The sequence below is a fragment of the Sus scrofa genome, chromosome X (assembly GCF_000003025.6).
Source record: "Sus scrofa isolate TJ Tabasco breed Duroc chromosome X, Sscrofa11.1, whole genome shotgun sequence".
In the NCBI taxonomy this organism is placed as follows: Eukaryota; Metazoa; Chordata; class Mammalia; order Artiodactyla; family Suidae; genus Sus; species Sus scrofa.
The window spans coordinates 91974212-91997066 of record NC_010461.5 but is presented as its reverse complement, the minus strand read 5'-3'; the positions used below and the strand labels follow the sequence as shown (position 1 = coordinate 91997066).

General features: G+C 43.2%; 2 protein-coding genes across 4 annotated transcripts in view; one reads left to right on the top strand and one right to left on the bottom strand.

Annotated features, from left to right (window-relative positions):
* The window catches only part of RTL4 (retrotransposon Gag like 4), a 412876-nt gene that overhangs the window by 336260 nt on the left and 53761 nt on the right, over nucleotides 1-22855 (bottom strand). The window contains exon 1 of one of the 3 annotated variants that reach the window (XM_021080441.1): nucleotides 8442-8577. The exons of the other annotated variants lie outside the window; for them this stretch is intronic. The gene's annotated coding sequence lies outside the window, so the exon portion shown is untranslated. Of the gene's footprint in view, nucleotides 1-8441; nucleotides 8578-22855 lie in introns of those variants that run through there. 3 annotated transcript variants of the gene reach the window in all.
* TRPC5 (transient receptor potential cation channel subfamily C member 5) overlaps nucleotides 8703-22855 on the top strand; it is a 272031-nt gene continuing 257878 nt past the window's right edge. Inside the window, exons 1-2 of the mRNA XM_005673829.3 lie at nucleotides 8703-9377; nucleotides 9510-9657. The gene's annotated coding sequence lies outside the window, so the exon portion shown is untranslated. The remainder of the gene's footprint in view (nucleotides 9378-9509; nucleotides 9658-22855) is intronic.

Below are 22855 nucleotides of genomic sequence, written 5' to 3'. Positions count from 1 at the left end.
TTAAGATGGAAATACTCCCCAAAGTGATTTAGGAATTCAATATCATCACTATCAAAATCCTAACAGCCTTTTTTAAGAAATGGAAATGCTGGCCTTTTTTGAATAAATAGAAATGCAAATTTACATGGAATCAGGGGACCACGAATGGCCAAATCAATCTTGAAAAAGAAGAACAATGTTGGAGGCCTCACACTTTCCTATTCCACAACTTAATACAAAGCTACAGTAATCAAGAGTGTGGTACTGGTACATAGGCAAATTATACCAATGGGACAGAATCGAGTATCCAGAAATAAACACATACATCTATGGTAAATTGATTTTTGACAATGTGCTAAGAATAGTCTCTTCAAGTAGTGGTTCTTACTACATATCCACATGCAAAACAGTGAATTTGCACCCCGATCTTACATAGTAAATAAAAAAGAATAACACAAAATGAATCAAAGATCTAAACATATGAGCTAAAAGCATAAACTGTCTAGAAGAAAACATAGGGGCAATATTTACGACCTTGAATTATGTGAAGGTTTCTTAAATATGACACCAAAAGCACAAGTAACAACAACAGAAGATAAATTGGATTCCCTCAAAATTAAAACCTTTTGTGCATCAGAGGATAGTAACAAGAAAGTAAAAAAGACAATCTACAGAATAACATTTTCAAATCACATATTTGATAAGGGTCTATTATCCAGAATATATAAAGAAACCTTACAAGTCACCAAATAACATAAAATTGACTCAATTTAAAAATGGGCAAAGGACTTAAATAGACATTTCTCCAAAAAACATATACACTGGCCAACAAGCACATGAAAAGATGTTCAACATCACTAATCATTAGGGAAATTCAAATCAAAATCCAAATAATCATATCCACTAGGATGGTTGCAATGCAAAAAAAAAAAAGAAAGAAAAGAAAAGAAAATAATAAGTGTTGGCAATGATGTGGAGAAATTACAATCATTGTATGCTATTGGTGGGAATGTAAAATGGTGCAGCCACTGTAGAAAACAGTTTGGTGGTTCCTCACAATTAAACATATAATTACTGTATGCCCTAGCAATTCCACTCCTAAGGATATACCCAAAATAACTGAAGACAGGTATTCAAATACTTGCACACAATAGTTTGGAGCAGCATTATTCGTAATAGCCAAAAGTTGGAAAAAGCTAAATGTCCATTACTTGATGATTGGATAAAACAAAGTTGGTTTTGATGGACTGAATTTTCTATTCGCCAAAATTCATCCTCAGTGTGATGGTATTTGGAGGTAGAGCCTTTGGGAGATGATTAGGTTTAGATAAGGTCATGAGAGTAGAGCCTCCACCAAGAGATTAATGTCTTCTAAGAAGAAACCAGAGAGCTCTCTCCCTCTCCCTCCCTCCCTCTTCTCTCTCCCTCCCTCCCTTCCTCCTCTCTCTCCCTCCCCTCTTCCACTGCCCTCTGTTTGCCACCTGACGACACAGCAAGAAGGCAGCCATCTCCAAACCAGGAAGAGGGTTCTCACCACACATAGAATCTGCTGGTATCTTGACTTAAAAGTCCTAACCTCGACACTATGACAAATAAACAATTATCGTTTAAGCCAGACAGTCTATGGTATTCTATTATAACAGCCTGAACTAAGATGGTAATGTATCCAAAAAAATGGAGTATTATTCAGTCATAAAAGGTGTCATGTACCTGTATATGCTAGACTATGGATAAACCTTGAAAACATTGTGCTAAGTGAATAAGCCAGACACAAAAGGTTACATATTGTATGATTCCATTTATATGAAATATCTAGAATACCTGAATCCATAGAAATAGAAAGCAAATTAGGTATTGTCAGTGGCTAGAGGAAGGAGGAATGGGGGAATGTCTGATTAATGGGTACAGGGTTTCCTTTTGGGGTGACGATAATGCTCTGGAACTAGATTAAGATAGAGGTTACACAACCTATGAATGCACTAAAGGCCACTGAATTATACAGTTTCAGATGGTTAATTTTATGTTAGTGTCACCTCAATACAAAAAGAGGCAGAAAGGGAGAAGAAAGGAAATTACCAATTGTTGATCTAATAGGCTCTGGACTGAGCTTATGTATTATCCAATTAAATCTACTACAACTCTGCATCATTATTCCCATGTTACAGATGCACAAACCGAGATCTCCTAACTTAATTTCCACAACCAATAATATATGGAGCTGGAATTCAAACCCACGCCTGTCTGACTCCAAAGCCTATGCTCTCTAGCACAAAACCCACTCTTCAAGAACTTTCCATAGCTAGTCCCTCATTACTCTGTCCATAAGGACCTGTGTCATTGATCAAGAATAAAGCACAGCTTGCTAGATACTCCTTTGCATCACTAAAACCTCCAGAAAAAAAATACTCAAAATAAAATTTTATTTTTGTACTAAGCCCTCCCTGAAATTAAAAAAAAAAAAAAAAAAAAGGCCATTCTTGAAAAGACAGGCAAAACAGCCTCCATAGATTTATAAAGCCTAACCTGCAACTAGGGATGATTTCAAGGGACTCAGGAAATCTTTATCCTATAGAAATATCTATCCCTTCATGCTTTAACTGTCTTTACTAAGGAGACAGTACCCTTGACTCACAACTGGAAAAAAGGCTGAAGACAGAGCTACTCATGGGAGAGGGAGCACTCTGGTATTTTGATCAGGGTAGATCTTATTCCATGAGACAGATTTTAATAAACTGAGGAGGGAGTAGACAGAATACAGACTAAAGCTTCTCTTTCTGAGGCCACACAGAGTCTGTCACAAAGTAGCAAGCCTTGTCTCTGCTGCTAATTATCACGGAACCTCAGGCAAGGCCCTTCTCACTGGCCCAAAGTTCTCCAGAGTGTTCAAGGATTCTGAAATCCCACTGAATCAATTTGCCCAGGGCCAACTCCATTTGTATTCCTATTAGTGGTAAGTACAACAAAGTCCTTAGCTAATCCATGATGTGCAACTCTGTTTACACTTCCTTTATTAAGATTAATCACTATTTAAGGCTTCATGCCTTGATTACAGAGATCTTGTTGTGATATAAGAATTTAAACATGCTTTTGAAATGTGAAACATGTTTGCAATTATAGCCACTCATGGTTCCAATTCAGACAAAACTCTTATTTAAATAAATAATTAGCCTTGGCAAGAGAAGCCTAAGTTGCAAATATACAAAGATTGAATGTACGAATTGTTGGTCGCTGAATTGGTCTTCATAGGTGGCATGCTGCTATGTATATATGAGCATGGTATTGGGTTAGGAGTTATTCAAACTAAGTCACACTGACCTAAGTCTGGCTCACTGGAAACTTATTTTCTAAGTAAGAACTTGGCTGTTTACAAACAGTTATTCCATGCTTCTTCCTGCATTTTCCTTTGCTGAATTCCTGGTCAGGGTCCCACAACTCACATTAGTGTTATTTGACTTCCTAAGGCAGAGATACTGCTGAGGGTTAAAATCCACAATTTTCAACACTCTACAGTATTTTCCAAATCATCCCTTCTTTCATCCCATTCCCTTCTTTCATCCCATTGTTGAGTATTTTTCTGAAGTGCTGGCGAACAGAAGTCCCTTCCTTTGTACAGTTAATGAAAAATGTTGCCTGCCATATTAGCAAACAAAGGATGCTTATCAAGCCATCAGCCACTAGCACAGCCCCAGTGGTGAACTCTGAGGGAACTCAGGATGGAAACAAATGGGCTGCCCTCTGCCTAGCCCTCAGCTACTGCAGCCACCCCCAACAGTGCACCCTGAGGGGACCCAGGTTGTGAAAGAACAGGAGATTGGCCCTAGATAGCTAAGGTGCTTATCAAAGGAATGACGTCTAGGAGCCCAGACTCTTGGATCTTCCCAGACAGCCGAAAGTGCTAAACTAAGTTGAGGTATCTGGTTTACTTTAATTAACAGTAAACTTTTGATGTTCTGACTACTTGGTCTTTGTTTCCTATATAATCTGGCTCCTCCTTGACTTCTTTGGAGGAGTCCCTCAGAGCTACCTGAGAAGCTGCCTCCTGGGCTTGAGTTCTCAGAAAGCCCATCAATTAAAACATAATTCTCAACTTTCAGGTTGTGCCTTTATTATTATTATTATTAATTATTCCTTTTGTCTTTTCAGGGCCACACCCATAGCATATGGAGGTTCCCAGGCTAGAGGTCTAATTGGAGCTGTAGCCACCGGCCTACACCAGAGTCACAGCAACGTAGGATCCTTAACCCACTCAGCGAGGCCACGGATCGAACATGCAACTTCATGGCTCCTAGTTGGATTCGTTTCCGCTGCACCACGATGGGAACTCCAGATTGTGTTTTTTTTTTCCTGGTCGACGGTAAATAAAAACCTGCCTTCAAACGGTTCGATTTGTTCAAGGGTTTGTGATGTTGTGGGATCATTTCCATGGTGGATACATTGTTTGGGCATAAAGGCCTTACATGGGGAAATCGCAGAAAAAAATTCAACATTTAGCCACGGTAATTAGCAAGACAAAGAGCAACACTGTAAATCAATCAACTACACTTCAATGAAATTTTTACAAATGAAAAAAAGAGCAGTCTCCTTAAGGCAGAACCGTAAAGAATAAGTCACTATTTGGGGACCAAAGGGAAGTAAAAGAGGTAGAAAGCCAGGGGGGATTCAGTCCAAATGCTGGTTTTCTATGAAAATCTGCAAACCTCCCTTTCGGGGGATGAAAAAGGTAATAGTTTCTGAGTGTATCGAAGGCTGGGATTAAGGTTTTCAGATCTTTGCTATACTCAACACCCTACTCATAGTGGGTGCCCCACAAAAGTTAGTTGGTGATGGGGAGGTGGCAATGATTATGAAAATGAAATCGAGCACTTATCAAAATGTATGAATATGTGAGGACTCCTTTTCATGTCACCTCCTCACAAAATATTCGATATTTTCCAAGATTTTGTTCCATACAAGATCTGGACGAGCTCATTGGGGGTAAAATTAAGATGAAATCCTGTCTTTGAAATGTGACACTACCTTAAATGGCAGTGGTTCTCAATGAGGAGGGTGATTTTGCACTGTAAGCGACATTTGACAGTGTTGAGAGGCATTTTCGATTGTCACAAGATGGGGTGACACTGAGCAGGACCCTGTGGGGCCCACCAGGGTACAAATCCTTTCCTTATTGGTTTTCTGATTGGTAAGAAAAAGGCTTCAGCCTCCTGACCTTCTCTGAGTAACAAAGGGCTGGTTCAAACAGTTGCTAATTAGGGAAGGAAATGTAGAAACAAAGGAGGAGCAATCTAGAAATAACAGCAGCAATTAAAGCAGGGTCCTGGTTCTTCCCCAAAAGATGTACATAATAACATCTTTGAGTCCTTCAGGGGGATCTGAGGCCCCCAGGCAGGCGGAGGATGGTGACTCCAGGCTGAGCACCCAATTCCCCAAGCATCAGTCCTCTTACCTCACCACCAGCCAATCAATCAGAAGAAAGGCACATGGCTTGCAGCCCTCACCTCCAAATTCTGCCTATAAAACTTCTCTCCCAAAACCACTGGGGAGTTGGAGGTTTTTGAGCATGAGCCACCCATTTGTTCTCCTTGCTTAGCCCGGAAATAAACCTTTCTCTGCTTCAAACTCAGACATTTCAGTTTGGCCTTATTGTGAATCAGGCATACAAACTTGCGTTTGGTAAGAGGAGGCTGTTGTTGGCATCTAGTGAATAGAGGCCAGTGATGCTATTAAACATCCTACAATGCACAGGACAGCCCCTTACAAGAGAGTCATCTGTCCCAAAATGTCCATAGTGCCCAGAGGCTGAGAACCCTTGCCTAATGGGGAAAAGAAAATGCCTTTACTCTCAGGGTTGCTCAAATCAGTTCTTTTTTTGCCTATTACACTCAACTCCGATCCATACATCCCACTTACTACTCTAGTTAAGGCTGTAAGAAGAGAAGGGGAAAGAAAGGGCCCCTGAATATTTCAGTCTCAACCATTTTGAACGTCATATCTAGATGGTGTTTGGATAGGCCAGGCCATGTGAGTAAAGCCTGCCTAGAAACCAGATAGATCTGGACTTAAATTATCCATAGTCACTTCCATTTTTGGCTTTGAATCACTTCTGCAGATGTGGCCTCTGGTTGCAATCTGTCCTGGGAGAGTTCAAACAAACATACACTCAGCCACCAAAGAGAGAAAACCTGAATATTTGGATAGCCACAGAAAAGATGAATCCCCTAGCCCCCAAGGCTGACCAAAAACCCAGGCAATCTTAGGATGCCATCCATGTCAGTTGCTTAATGGCACTAGGAGATCCACCATAGTAGGTTTGTCCTGGAATTCATTTAATAATGCCTGACACTTGCATGGTGCATTTAACTTTGGAAAGGGTTTTCCATTGTGTATCCTTGATCTCTTGGACAAGTTAATAGGGTAGGGCAGGAACAGGTAGAAAAAAAAAAAAGGTATTCATCCACAATCCACTAGGAAAGCACCTGAATTCAAAAATACCTAAAATCAGAATTCCCATTGTGGCTCAGCAGTAATGAACCGAATTAGCATCCATTAGGATAGGGGTTCAATCCCTGGCCTCACCCAGTGGGTTAAAGGATCCAGCATGCCATGAGCTGTGGCATAGGTTGCAGACGTGGCTTGGATCTGGCGTTGCTGTGGCTATGGCTCCAATTCCATCCCTAGCCTGAAAACTTCCATATGCTGTGGGTACAGCCTTAAAAAGGCAGGGGAAAAAAAAGCCACCTAAAACCACCCTGTGTTAAAGTCCACTGTACTGCATATGTAGGACCTTTGAAGGAGACAGCATACAAGAATAGGGCTTTCCTTCCTTCTTCCTGGGCACTGCTCCTGAATGCATCCTAGGCTTGACGTAGAAGCCTCAACTGACCTATAGTTTGGTCAGAGAAAGGTTGATGCCCTGAAGTCTTGTCCAGAGCCACTTTTCATGCTAAAGAAGGGACCAGCTTAATCACAACATAGACCTCTTTTGTTTGGGAGGCTGTACATCCCAGGGGGCTGGCCACAGCAAAACTGGCTTGAATGGGGAAAAGGGAGCAAGGCTCCAGAATCAAGTAATTCTTTTTTAGTCTACATCTTTGGCCAATCTTTAGAAACACTTCTTGAACTTGTTTAAAGAGTATGGAAGGGGAAGATCCCCACCCTCACCCCCAACCCCAACACACAGGCAAAACAAACTCATCATCCCCCAAAGCAATACTTTTCTCCAATGCTTTGCTCCCAAACAAAAGCTTAATACTCTCCAGAATATTGGGACACCTCGTGGCTAAGGGAACCGAATGGAGGACGAGAGAAAAACTTGTCGTCTTGATTGGTACCCGGAGAGACTTTCTCAGGGTAGCTTACAGGAGTTGCTAGGGCTCCCACTAAACATAACAATGGCAGGTTTACCAGCACAGCAATGGGAACACTCAGCCATTTAGGCAAGGCAGAGGGTTCATTCTGGAGCTCGATTCAAGCTAGCAGTGTGCACTTAGGGAGTTGGGGCAACAGCAGGAAGCACAGCAGAGCTTTCTCTGAATTCTGGGCTGTTCTGAGAATGGGCAGGGAAAAGGGTTTCCGGTACCTGCGGGGGAGGGGGGGGGCAGAAATCCAGAGCCTCAAACCTGCGTTTCTGGGGAAAGGTAGCAAGGGAGGTAAAAGACAAAGATACAGCTTTAGGGCTGTGGAGCCGGGTCAGGAGATGCTGCCAGCTAGCGGACCTCAGCGCCTGCAGGTTGCAGGTAAAAGTCTCAGGCTCGTGGTGGGGGTGGGGCCATTTAGTCCGTTCCTGGCGGGTCCAGAGGGTCGGGTGAGAGTAGGGGAAGTGCCTCGCTGGACCCGAAGGTGCAAAGATCAAAGAGTAGCCGAAGTGTCCATAACACTGATCCCGCCCACCCCTCCAAACACAGAGACAGCACTGCCACCACTAAGCAACTTATTCCATCAGCCTACAATACCACTCTCCATCCCCAGTCCCCTTCGGTCCAGGTTAGATCTTGAAGACCGACCTCTAAGGGAGAGGGGGGTCAAGGATGGGAGAATTGGACTGCACTCGAGGGCTGCCTGCACTCGGTTACAGTGGTCAGGGATTGACGACCGCCAAGTCAGCCCGTGGGGGCTCTGAGGTCCTGAGGTTGGTCCTGCCATCCGGCTACCGCCGGCCGCCTGCCTGCGCTTTCGCAGGCTCAACTTCCCTTCCCCTGGGATGACGAGCGGCTGCCTGCGCAGCCTCGCCGCCACCACACAGTCAGCTCAGAGCCCGGGGCTGAGAGGGGTGGGTGGTGGTCAGAGTCCAAAGCAGGGGCACTCAGCACAAGGGGCAAAGAGAGATTCTGCAAACCGGGCGCTCCAAGCTGCGCCGGTCCCCTCTACCCGAAACCACGCTCAGCGCCACCACCCCAGTCTCTACCACCACCCAGGGGAGGGGGAGGTCCCGGGAGAGCAAACGAACCAAAGAGAAAATTCCGTACCGAGGGGAGAGAGATGAGACGGTGGGACAGGGCAGCAGGGGCTGACTTGGGGTTTCGGCTGCGGCTTCCTTCCACCCCTGGCCACCGAGCTGCAGAGAAGGCAAGAGCTGCTGCCCCTTCGGGCTGCCCCAGCCTCCCTCTCCCCCCCACTCCCTCCCTCTCCCCCGCCCCGCCCCACCCGCCCCTGCCAGGAGCTCGGGGAGTGTGAGGCACCGGCGCTGGGCTGGGGGAGGTGAGAGGTGCTTTCACCAACCACGGCAGCGGTCTCTTCCCCACCACACACACACACACACACACACACACACACACACACACACACACTCACACGCCACAACCGCGACGGGTTCTCCCAGCTCGCAGCCACCCAAAGGAGAGGAGAAAGAGAAAAGGCGCAGAGGAAAGCCGGGAACAGATAGAAGGGAAAAGGAAGAGCTCAGGGTTGGACATTTTTGGAACTAGGGGTGGGGAGGAGAAAGGGAACGTGCCTCCTTGATTTTCCCCTCCCCACCCCTCTTTGCTTTTCTCTCCCGGTGGTTGTATAGCATTTTCCAGAAGCGGCAGCAGAAGGGGACGGAAACCTCCAGTCTAGAAAGATTTGGAGGGGTGGCCGGGGCTCCCGCCAGCCACCACCTAGCAGCTGCAGCTTGAGTGTGCGATTGTGCGTGGAAGAGTGCGAATGCGGGTCTGGTCTGCTCTCCTCCTGGGTCTTCTCTCTCCCGCACACTCCCGTGTCAGTTGTCAGCCAGCTCTGTCGCTTTCCCCGCGTCAGTTTCTTCCCTTGCTTGCATTGTGTGGCAGGCTGCGCGAAGGGGGTGCGTGCGTTTTGAAGGGGCCCAGGTTGGGTCAGGGCCAGGAGAAGCAAGTGAGCCCAAGGCAGGGGCAGCCAGCGGAGCGGGCAGAGCAAAGAGTTTCGGGGGGCGCTGACCGAGGCGAAAGGTGAGGAGAGCCGGCCAGCCCCGGGGAAGTTTGGGAATAACCGGGAGGCGAAGGGAGAAGCAAAGGTAGGAGCTGGCACTAGCGCTTCTTGCCACACCCCGCCCCTTTCCCCCGTGCTCTGCCGCCCACCAGCCAGGCAGCCTCGAGGCCCCGGCCGGGCTGTCCCAGGCAGCTGCTGTTAGCGCGCCCGCCCGGGGGAGAACCAGTGAGGCGACCGCACCGCTCTCCTTGGCTCGCGGAGGCCAGACGACGCCGATCCGAACAAACCACTTGGCCTGGGGTAAGTGGACCGGCAGCCCGGAGCCCTATGCTTTGCTGCCGGAGTGCTGCCAAGGGGCAGGGAGGTGCGGACTGAGCGAAGGTGTTGGGATGCTGAGGGCTGGGAGGCGCTGGCTGGCTGTGGGCTAGGGTGGTGGGGAGCAGAGGGAAGCCAGCAACAGATTGTTTCTGGACACTGGGAGAGAGATGTGGTGGGACTCTAGAGGTGTTAAGACAAGGTGGCTCTTGGCAATGACCAAAAACATCTTTTTTTTTTTTTTTTTTTTTTTTCCACTCGGGATGTTCTAAACCAGAGCTTTGCCCTACCCCTGGACAGTGATCTGAGATCTGCAATCCAGACCGGCCTGGAAGATGGGCATGGAATAAGGACACTGGCCCTTTTGCCAAAAGCCACTTTAAGATGCCGAGAGAGCCAGGGGTGAGCTCAGGAGGGCTTAGGCACCAGAGCCCCCATTCACTTTCTTTCTGTTTTGTATCCTTCAAAGTTAGGAAATGGCCAGATTCATTTCCCTGGCTTTCTTAAAGGAACTAGGAAATACAAATGGGGAGAATCAGTCAGATCTCAGCTCCAAAGTAGACATCCCTTCTCTCCCAAAACACACACACTGACTTGGACACAGTCATGATCGTACTGCTCCCCCCGCCCCCCACTGGCACACACACAGAGTACTGAGCTGTATTCACAAATCCTGATCTTTCTCTATGGTCTCTAAGAATTAAACTGGGAGAAGGGCTTTTTCCCCTTTGCCAACCTGGGGTCTTCCGACCATAGTTGGGTATGTGGCAATGGCTACCAAGGTTGTTACTCCCTCATGAAAAGCCTGGACCTGGGAAACCAGTCTGGAAAATAGGATCTCTGAACTTTACCTGAGTTTATTGCATGCGTAGAAGAGACACAGACTAATCAATAATGCTCCCTTTAGAGATTGTACATGTCAGCCCTGGCTTCAAATGAGAAATATTTACTACACTGACGTAGCACCCAGACCCACTTGTCTGTTGCTATATATCTTTCTGGCATTTAGCAAAAATGGCAAGTTTATATATCAGCATTCTTAATTCTCTATTGTCGGTCTCAGGCATTTGTTTTTCCTTTTAGTGTTCTACAGATGCTGGTGTTTGGTTATATCATGTCTTATTATAGAATCTTAAAAAGCTGAGATAAATAATGTCAAATGGTATCTTTTACCCAGTCTTTAATAGCTCCTTATTCTAAATCAAAGGGCATGGAAATACATTCACAATAGTACCAAGTTGGTTTCAAAGCAAATGTTTATCCTTTTGGAAACCCACAGGGTCAGTCTCTATTTGCAAGGTTGAGACTGAAAGAAAAACTGAATGCCACTCGAAATCTGTGTCATTGTCCCTGGAAGATGCTGCTTTTGTGAAGTTTTGTGACCAATAGATAGATACACAGATAGTGTGTATGTGCATGTGTGTGTGTGTGTGTGTGTGTGTGTGTTTGTAACGCTGCTTTCATAAAGTTGTAATATATATGGTGTGTGTGTATTTTTTTTTTCAAGGACTCAGATAAACCCCATACAATCTGGGCTCTGTGCTGTAGCCAGGGGCGGGGGAGGGGGGGACATTTGAATTTGTACTTCCAAAGCACCCAGGCTCTTCTCTGAAACTTTCTATTTATTATTATGTTACCGGAATACAATGAATTACCTCTCTCCAACTCAGCAAATGAGAGAAACAGATTTTGCATTAAGTGGAACTGTTTATGTTACATCAGGCAATTTGTTCTAATGTTCACTGCTGAGAGACAGAACAGAACAAGGATTACTCAAGTACCATCTGAAAAGGTGCCCATTCTGTTGCTTTTTGAGGCAATCATAAGCAAATATCTTCTTAGGTTAAAATTACACTTTCCCATAAATAGCAAATAGCAGGTTTTAGACAGGTAGGAAAGAACCAGCAGCTTCATACTAGGGAAGAACTGAAAGTGTCAACTGGGATGAAGCCTAATGTATAGGTCTTCGCTTTTTTCTTGATGTGAGTATCTGGCTGCCACAGTGGGTCCTAATCCATGGTTCCTCAGGGGACAAGGAGGTGGGCAGGGACCCAGAACCCATGCACTTCACTGAGCTGACACAAGTTCACCTGTCTTTCATGTATGTTCCAACATAGAGACCTGGACATTTCTACCAGTTATAAGAGCTATCGTCCTATGATTCCATTCTTTCTAGAATTAATAACCAAAACCTGACCGGCACACAGAACAACAGTGCTTAAAGAAGGCCAGGCTAGAAAATTAGAGATGCAATGGAGAAGAAGAGGAAAAGAATAGGGCGAGAACCCAAAGATGTTTTGAAACACGGAAAGAAGTCTGTCCAGGTGTTTGCTTTCTTTCCCTTTGGCTTGGGGATAGAATGAGTCCAGGAAATTGATTAAGAAGTGAAGCACCTTAAAATTCCCTGTGATTTGCCTTGGAAACACTGTGTTAACAGTGAGAGAATTCCTTAGAACCGGAGAATGGGGAGTGGTAGAGTACATTTTCACTTTTGCCATCTCATTGCACTCCCCAGCATATTAAATTCCAATTGACAAGCCATTCAGGTGCTTAATTATCAAATGGATATTTCAAATATGTCATGCTATTTGCCCTCCAGCTGCTTCCAAATATTCTAGTGTGTCTTTTGCCATAGCTCCATCCCTGAAAGAGAGGGACTAAAGCATTTCTGCCTGCTTTACTTCTGCCAAAGATTCTCCTTTTTAGCCAAGTACACAAAGCCATTTAGAAGCGTCCTGTGAGTTAGTGGGGAAGAGGAGGGGTAGGATCTTTCTCCCCAGAGTGCCTCATGCCTCAAGCATGTCACCAGCCCCATGTCACAAGCCTGATCTGGCCTGGTTAGTTTCTAGGTTTTCAGGGTGGGGATATGGCAAAGTTTTCTGCTTACAGAGAAATGATGCCTCATTCTAGGCAGAAGTTGTAATTAATTAACTCCAGACCAGGGCTACACTGGGACTAGCCACAAAGTCCTGTCATTAGTAGCTGAGGTTTCCCTAGTGTTATCCTTTCTAAAATCACATAGCTTTCCTTCTGTTGATGGGTCTCTCAAACTCTTTGTCCAGTGAGACCAACCAGTCCATCCCAATAGCAAGGAATGAGTTCTGAGTGACTCAGCTGTGGTCTCATAAACAAACATGTACACCATACTGAACTGAGCAAGAACAGATGATTTTTTTTAAAAAGCTGGTGGAGCGAAGCAAAAATTGCAGTTCACTAGGTCAGGGAGCTTTGCCAAGTACCCTAGGTTTGATTGCCCATCACTCACTGTGGAGTTGATGCTGGTAACCCATGCAATTGCCCCAGCCTCTTGCCTTAGCAAAGGCAAAGAAAGAGCTGATGGTAGCAAACAAGCAGTGTTCTTGGCAGGGTCCAATCCCCTCATTTCTCCTATAAAGAAATTGAGGCCCAGAGAGTAGAAATGACTTCCCCAAGTCATCTAACCAGCTAGTGATAGAACCAAAACCAGAACCCAGGAGTGCCTGCTAGTGTTGAATACATTTCCTAAAGCTCTCTGGAGATCTTTCCAAGAGATGAAGAGGAAACAAAAGCCAAGTTTATCAAGATCACAGCCCTCTACTTCCATCCCATATGTATATGTTTATTTATTTGTTTTTTTTTAAGAGCCACACCCAAGGCATATAGAAGTTCCGAGGCTAGGAGTCGAATCAGAGCTGTAGCCACCAGCCTCTGCCACAACCACAGTAACACCAGATCTGAGCTTCGTCTGTGACCTCTACCACACACAGCTCACGGCAACGCCGGATCCTTAACCCACTGAGCGAGGCCAGGGATTGAACCTGTGTCCTCACGGATACTAGTCAGATTAGTTTTCTCTGAGCCATGATGGGAACTCCTCTATGTTTATATATATATTATTTATTGCCATACCTTTGCAACTTGCCTTCTCACCCACCACCTTTCCCTAACACACACACACACACACACACACACACACACACACACACTCTCTCTCTCTCTCTCTCTCTCTCTCTCTTCTATCTTGCTAGCTAAGGAAACATGGCATATGCCTACAGCCAATATGTTCAGGTGGAGGGCAGAATTAAACATGACAAAGATTTACCTGCTCACAATTACCTGCTTATCTACTTGATTTGGCTCACACCATCAACAGCAAGGCATCTAAAAAACTCACTCTCTGCTGCCCCCAATTAGTTTTGAGGAGTGAAAGCTGGTGCAATCCAGTAACTATGGTTCAGGCTTCATATACTCAGAATCGGTACCCATAAGTGTGCATGCATACACAGACACATACACACACACACATTCTTCCTGAAAAATTAAAACAAAGGAAGTAGAAAAGACAAGGCAGATGGTTTTTATAGTAGACTATGAGAAGGAAGGTTGGTCTTCAGGGAAGGCATTGTTTCCTGCCTCCATTCTTTAGCCCTGATGCCTGGTTTCCATTAATCCCAGTTTTTTTTTTTTAGGATTTGAGAAAATATGCCAGTGCAGACATGTCTACTCCAGCCAATGAGGATGATATGAATAACTTCCACATTAGAGAAGGAATATCACAAGGTTAGGAAAGAGAGGCTAGGATGGAGTGAGTTAAGGCCTTGCTAGTTCAGGTACAGTCCCCTCACCATCCCCTGGGAGCTGTTCATAAATACCGAATGTTAGACCCTTCCTTAGACCTACTGAATTAGAGACTGGTCTTGGAGTTCCCATCATGGCGCAGTGGAAATGAATCTGCCTAAGAACCATGAGGTTGTGGGTTCAATCCCTGGCCTCACTCAGTGGGTTAAGGATTTGGCGTTGCTGTGAGGTATGGTGTAGGTTGCAGACACAACTCAGATCCTGCATTGCTGTGGCTGTGGCATGGGCTGACTGCTGTAGCTCCTATTGGACCCCTAGCCTGGGAACCTCCATATGCCGTGGGTGCAGCCCTAAAAAGCAAAAAGAAAGAAACTGAACTTTAAGAATATCCCCCAGAGATTTTTTTTTTTTCACATGCTAAAATTTGAGAGGCATTGGCTAGAGCTTATCCCTAAAGCATTGGAAAGTCATTTGAAGATAAACAGTTACCTATTGGCCATTAGGGACAATTCATGCAGCTTCTAATTTTACAAAATAAAAATATAAACTTTCTCCAGGTCCACTTCTCTCTGTATTCAGTATGAACACCTTACGTATGAGCAAAAGAGTTGACTAAAAGGAGCAGTAACTGTTTACACGGGTTTGAGGACTCATATAGCCTGAATTCAAATTCTGGTCCTGCCCACAAATAAATAGCTGTGAACTTGTACCAGGCACTTTGTCCCTGGGCCTCAGATTCCCTCAGATCAGTATAAAGGGATTGGTAGCAATACCCACTGACATCGAGTTGCTATGAAGACCAAATGAAACACTATAAAATAGTGGCATATTGTGATCAATCAATATGTTGAAGATATTACAATTAATAAAATTTGGCCAATAATTTCAGTTTCCTAGAAAACTAGCCACTGAAGGTGACGTCTTGAGACACCTAGCATCTACTTCTCTCTCTTTTTTTTTTTTTTTTTGAGGGCCACACCCACAGCATATGGAGGGTCCCAGGTTAGGGGTTGAATTGGAGCTGTAGCTGCCAGCCAACACCACAGCCATATCAACGCCGGATCCAAGCCACATCTGCGACCTACACCACAGCTCACGGCAATGCTGGATCCTTAACCCACTGAGCAAGGCCAGGGATCGAACCCAAGTCCTCATGGATATTAGTTGGGTTTGTTAACCACTGAGCCGTGACGAGAATTCCACCTTGATTTCTAATTGGTGCAAATCACATTGGGTTTTCCACAGATAGAACACTGGGAAAGACACATAAAGTAAAATGTATTTAAACAGAATCGAGACCCCCAGACAAAAAGTATTCAGCAAGAATTACAAGAGTCCCTGGTGAAATCACATCACAGAATAAGACTCAAGTCAGAAGCAGCCTTATCCTACATGGCACATCTCAAAATTAACAAGTTAGAAGTTAGTAGGCTCCTTTTGCATTTTTGCACATCATTCAGTGGATAAACACATGCACACATGCATGCGTGCATGCACGCACACACACACATCCTTTAATGGAGCAACTGTGAAAAAAATTTAGGTTCAAATAGCTTTCTCAGAGAAGAACTAAGTATTAGATTTCTGGCCTGATGAAAATCTATAAAATGGGTGAATAATAACCGACACTTCATAGGATAGATGTGAGATGATTTGGGTAAAAGAAATGATGCAGGTAAAGGCATAGCAGAGAAACTCAATAAAATTTTTTAATCTGGGACTACAAAAGGGACAAAAGTATTATATATAATGTTTAGCTAAGCTACCATATTTTTCCCCCAAAAGTAATTACTTGGTGTTAAATAATACTTTACCTTATCAATAGATCTTACAAAGATCAGCTCAACAACAACAGTTCACACTTAGGGGGGCTTAGTTATGTGCCAGGCGATTTACACCAAGCATCTCATTTAAATACTCACAACAACTCCATGAAAAGGTACATTATCAGCTTTGTTTTGCAGATGAAAACTAAAGCTCAAAGGAATTAATTAACTTGGTCCCTTTATAATTGGATGACTTAGGTAAACACTATACCTATCCTACTTTACAGGCAAAAAAAATTGAGCAACCCCTACCTCTTCCCGCCCCATGGTGCTCTCTACCTGCTTAACTTTCTCACCTACAAAATATGATAGGTGATATAAACTCTAAGCATTCTGTAAGTTCCAATAAATTTTAGAAATTCCAATAAAATCACTATGCACTTGATTCTATAAAAATTTAATGGCTGGTCAGCTGGACTGCAGACACAGAGACAGACATCACAACTTCTGGGCCCCAGTCCTTTGGTGTGAGACCTCCAGCTTCTCTTGGAACTGAGGTTGCTCAACATCTAGTGACATTCAGGAGGATCAGATTAGTATGGCATCATTAATAGGTCATTAATTTCTAAGATTTCTGTGATCACCCTAAATGAACAATAGCAATTGCTTTCAATTCCTGAAAAAATATTTTCTTAGTTCTCTCTGGTGGCCATAACAACCCCAAATTTAACTGTTTAAAACAACACAATTTATTATGTTATCATCCTATAGGTCAGAAGTCTGATAGGGAATCACTGGGCTAATAGCAAGGTGTCAGAAGGACTGCATTCTCTTCTGGAGGGTCTATGGGAGAATCTATTCCCCTGCCCATTCAGGTTGTTGGCATAATTCACTTCCTTGTGGTTGTAGGACTCAAGTCCTAATTTCTTTGGTGGCTGTCAATTGAAAGCCATTCTTAGCTTCTAGAGGCCCCCACATTCCTTGGTCTGCGGCCCCATTTCTCCAAATTCAAAGCCAATCTGTGCAGGTTGAATCCTCACAATCTGAATCTCTCCTCTCTTCTTTCTTTGCATCTCTATTCTGCCTTGCTCTTCTGCTTTTTAGAGCCCATGTGATCACATTGGGCTTACCTGGATCATCCAGGGTAATCTCCCTATTTTAAGGTCATCCAATTAGCAACGTGAATTCCATCTGAAAAATCCCTTTTGCTTCATAACCTAACACATACATATGTTCTGGGGATGTGCTGATATATTTATAGGGCCATTATCTTGCCTACTATAATCTTCTATGTGTTGAGTGCTGCAAATATATGATCTTAAGTAATCTTCATTATAGTCTCTAAAGGATAGGTATTATTATTCCCATTTAGCATATGAAGGAACAAGATCAGGCAAGTTAAGTGGTATGCCTGATGTCATACAGCTAGTAAATTGTGACGGCAGAATGGGAACATGGGTGTCTACTCCTCTGAACCTTGCATTTTCCCCTTAATTTCTATTGCTTTCTCATTGTCAGAAAGCTCTTGGTTGTTTTCGTTGGTCTTGCTTGCTGGGTTTTTTTTGTTTGTTCATTTTATTTTGTGTTTTCTCTTTTTTCTTTAAATTTTTGAATAGGTAATTTATACCCATTGTTCAAAAATCAAAAAAAAAAAAAAAAAAAAAAAGAAGAAGAAGAAAAGAAAGAAAGAAAGAAAAAGGAATTCCCATCATGGCCCAGTAGAAATAAATCTGACTGGTATCCATGAGGATGCACGTTCAATCCCCAGCCTCATTCAGTAGGTTAAGGATCTGGCGTTGCTGTGAGCTGTGGTGTAGGTCGCAGATGCAGCTCAGATCCTGCGTTGCTGTAGCTGTGGTGTACGCCAGCAACCACAGCTCTGATTTGACCCCTAGTCTGGGAACTTCCATATGCCTCCGGTATGGCCTTCAAAAGACAAAAATAAAAAAATAAAAATATATAAAAGGGTATTCAGTGAAAAGCCTTGTTTCCACTGTTTCCCATCTACTTGGTTGCCACCCCCCCATTTTATTTTTTTGCCTCTAGAATTTCTGAATGAAAAAACAAGAAACTGTGAATTGATGTCCAGAAAGATTTTTACATCATAACAAAAATCTCTCAAGCTACAGTTCAAATCCATTTTGTCCTCTTGCTGCATTCCCAGTACAATACACCTTTGTAAGAACTAACACCTGTGTTAAGGGACAAATCTTTGGGCCAGTTATCCAAACAATTGGTGACCACATCCACTTTCTAAAATGGCCTTTGGTCTCACAGTGCTCACCTGAATACTCTGTACATCTCATAACTCTAATACCTCCATACTGTCATATATCCCACTAATTTTATGTGAACATTACAGAATCCTTGAATTCCAGGAAGCACAAACACAAGAGGGGAGGGAGAGAAGGAGAAAAATGTCCACAGTGTACACTGGGGAAAAGACACTAGAAATTCATGAAATGGTTATTATTATCCCATATGGTAACAAGGTGATTACGTTTTAGTATAAATAAGCCTAAGATCTCATTTATAAATAATCTTTTTAAATTGACACAGCTTTCCATCAAATTTGCAAAAGAATGTGAAACTCTTACATAATTGTAAACACTGAAATAGACTCCCATATAATTAGGTAGCATGTAATATATTAACAGGCACAGAAAACAAGATGACAAGCTTGATTTCAACAAAGAATTGAGTAACACTGATAACAAAATCAATACACCAGAGTTGATTATTTCTGTTATCCCTGCTACGGACATTGTAACTGAAGAAGTGCTTTTTCCCAGCATATCAGTTGCATGCTATATATACTTGCCTTCTAGTAGCACAAAACAGAACATCTTATCATCCTTTTTAGTTAGTTTGTTTCCATCCTTTAATTCAGTGTTTTTCAAAATGGGGCAATGACTCATTAAAGTATTGTGAAATCAATTTAGTAGTTCATCACTACTAATTTTTAATGAAATAGAAAAATGTCAATCACATGTAGTGAGAATAAACACTATTTCATGAAAATTGTTCAGTCAAGTATGTGTGTGTCCATGGGTGAGAGTGTGTGGTGAATGTTTGCGTGTGTGTGCAGGTATACATGATTGTATGTATATTGGGTCCAATGTAATTGTTTTGCTGTGGGTCATTGTTAAAAATTGCTAAATCTTGATTTGAATAACTGGAACTGACTAGATGTTTGAAATAACCTTTATAATTAAATGCATATCTGCCTAAACACAAAAACCTCAATCTTCCTGAACTATTAGGAAATTCCATGCTCTCCTTTGGCATTGTGGTACCTAATCTATGCCAATGCCCAGAAAGCAGCAAGGACCCAAAGGAAAACTGAAAAATCCAATAAAAATGGGAATGCTTTGTCTCTGTGATGTAAGAACATCTGGAGATTTAAGACATCTGGATTTGGAACTGGGCTTCCCTGTTGTCACCCCCGTTGCCATTTCTTGGATAGAGTGGCTGAGGGGCACTGGTCAGTGCTGAACATAGCCTGGAAGTCTGCTGCTCACATGAAATATACTACCCTCAAGAGCCACCAGAGAACTTTGTGCTGTAGACTGTGCTTTTACTTTCACACAGTGGTCATCCCCAGAAACTTTTCCTAGATCAGTCGTGTTTAGTTTAATAAATACCGAGCAATAAGAAAGATTGATAGCAAGTATGTTTGCGGATACATCAAGGAAAGAGCTGATGAAGTGGGGATGTATAAGTAAAGGTTTTTCTAGGATTGCGGAAAAGAGGATTTTTACATTTGTTGAATGCCAAGGAAGAGACAAATGAGAGGACCAATGGGAAGGAAAGAAAGAGGAGAGTCTTACATAGTAATTAAACAATCTAATCCTCCAAGTGTTAACTAAGCCCCTATGTATCAATCACTTGACAGATACTCACTGAGGGTAGACTAGGTAGAAGGCACTGTGGGGTACAAACATGCATGCCCACCCTTTCTCTCTAGGAGCTCACAGCATGATCAGTGAGTCGGGGGAAGTGGAATTGTGGTATGGCAAAGTAGGGCACTGTGGCTTAATCCACTCCTGGGAATACATGCAGGTACATCTAAGAGAAAGAATTGGGAAATTAGGTTGTGGTAAGATTACAGAGGGTTAGGATGTGGCTAGATGTAATTTAATGGATGAAAGGGAGATAGCAGTGGATTTTGAGATAAGAAGTGAAATGATAACAGTGTTTGGGGATGGTTATTCTGGAAATGGTATGCGGGAAAGATTGATGGAGGAGCAAGCGATGGCAGGCATTACCAGTTAGAAAGTGATTATAAAAATCTAGGCACGAGGAATAAGTGGCACTATGGTTAAGTACGGAATCTCGGTCCAAACCCATTTGGTGTGAATCTAGCTCTGCCACACTGAGCCTTAGTTTTCTCACCTATGAAAAAAGGACACTAAGTATACCTACCTCATGGGAATCCTATGAGAATGAAATGAGTTACTATATATAAAGCAACTTAGCCCAGGACCTGGCCATAGCAAGCACTCAATCCATGTTAACAGTTATAGTTAACCATTATTGTTACTGTAGCCGTTATTGTACAGTTATTGTTGTTGTTACCGTAGAAGTGGGCCTGGAAAGAATGAGAAGTGAAAGACACCATAAAGGAACCGGCGGTTCATTATGGTGAATCATTGGATATATGTGATGAAGGTAGTCAAAGGCAATGGCAAGTTTTATCCAGGTAACAGAGAATGATGATGCCATGAGGAAATGTGAAGGTGAGATGAGATGGTTAGAGGATAAGCTAAGATTTTGATACAGAATTAAGTTTGAAGTAAGGCATCCTTGTGAAAATGCCCATGAAGAATTTTAGATGTGGGACTAGAGGGCAAAAAGAGAGGTTAGGGAATGAGATGAAAATCTGGGAAGTCATAAATATACATATACAAAATTTTGCCTCTAAAACATAGATTTAAAATCTCTAAGGAAGAAAGTCAGAAGAGGCAGAAAAGCAAAGTAGAACCTTGTGGCCCATGTTTATGGGAGAGAGAGGAGGCCAGAGAAAGAGTGATGGAAGGCAAAAGGAGAACTGTGCAGAGCACCACATTCTATGCTCTGTGAATTTAAGATGCTTATAATCTAGGTGAAACAATATGACTTTTGAGACTTGTGAAATAGGAGTTCCTGTCAGGGCTCAGTGGAAATGAATCTGACTAGCATCCATGAGGACACAGGTTCGATCCCTGGCCTCGCTCAGTGGGTTAAGGATCTGGTGTTGCCGTGAACTGTGGTGTAGGTCACAGACGAGGTTCGGATCCGGCATTGTTGTGGCTGTTGCGGAGGCCGGCAGCCACAGCTGCGATTCAACCCCTAGCCTGGGAACCTCCATATGTCATGGGTGTGGCCCTAAAAGACAAAAGACCAAAAAAAATAACATGTGAATATGTAATAATGATGTTCAATTTAAAAATGTAAGCTCTTGGTTCCAAAATATGCGTTACTTTGTTGACTAGAGAGGTCAAGAAGGTTTCAGGTATGTTTTAGCCCTTGGATGATGGATGATATTTGGAGATATATGGGAGGTGCATTTTAAATGCGAGGAATCAGGTGATCAAAGGTGAGGAGTTAGAAATGGGCACATCAAGTTTAAGGGAGGGAGAGGAGATAAATAAATCTGACAGGAGTGAGGGGGAGATTAGGAAAGGGAAGAAAGGAATTTTTTTTTCACATCAACCACATAGTTAATCTGTAGTCCCAAGTGAGGAGGGATTTAAAATGTTCAGTCTCATCTTCATTTTAAAGCTGGATGTTTCATGTCACTTTTTCTAACATTAAACTGGACTTCCAGTTTTCTCAGTTAAATGAGTGAACAGTGTTGCTGTTAAGAATAAGGAATGATGGAGGGAAAAGAGCACATTAGGGTGAGGGATATGGGGGTGGGAGAGAGATGATGAGTTAGGTTTGAGACAGGTTGAGGTCAAGGTGCTTGTGGACACCCAAGTACAGATGTTAAACAGACTCAAAATAGAAGTCCGGGCTGGAGGTGTAGATTAGGAAACCAACATCCCGTAATAGTAGCACAATAACAACAATGATGATGACAACTATTTTATTAAATATCTACCACATTAAAGGCATGGTTGCGAAAGTTTTCCACATAATAAATCACTTAACCTTCACCATAACCCCATGAGGTCACACCAGTAGTAGCTATTGGAGGCAGGATTTAAACCCAGGCAGGTAAGACTTTCCAAAGCCCATGCTCTGAGCTACTACATTGACGGCAGGTATTGGTTGTGAAAGTAGAATCAATTACTCTAGCAGAGTAGCATAAACAAATAAGTTAACTACTGATCCTTGGAAATGCCAACACTTGACAGGTTAGGTGGGAGAAAGGAAGCTTCCAAAAGAGGCTAAGAGATCATACAGGCAGAAGGAAAACTGAAAGTGAGTGTTGCCTTCAAGATGATTGTGGGAGAAAGAAAGGGGGTGTGCATTATCACCGCTCAGAGCTGCAGCCATTGGATTTTACAGTTTGAGGAGCCCTGAATATTGTAATGGCTAGAGCAGAGGTCAGCAAACCACAACCATGGGCCATATCTGACCTACCACCTGTTTTTGTATGGATTGCAAGCTAACGATGGCCTCCACTTTTCTAAATTCCTGGGAAAAAGTCAAAAGAAGAAGGTTATTTCATGACATGTGAAGATTATACGAAACTCAATTTCTGCGTCCATAAATAAAATTTTATTGGAATGTAGTCACTCTCATTCACTTATCTATCTTCTGGGGCTGCTTTCAGACCACAATGGCAAAGCTGAGCAATCGCACCAGAGACTGCATGGCACACAAAGCCAAAATCCTTTACTCTCTAGGCCTTTACAGAACAACTTTGTGGG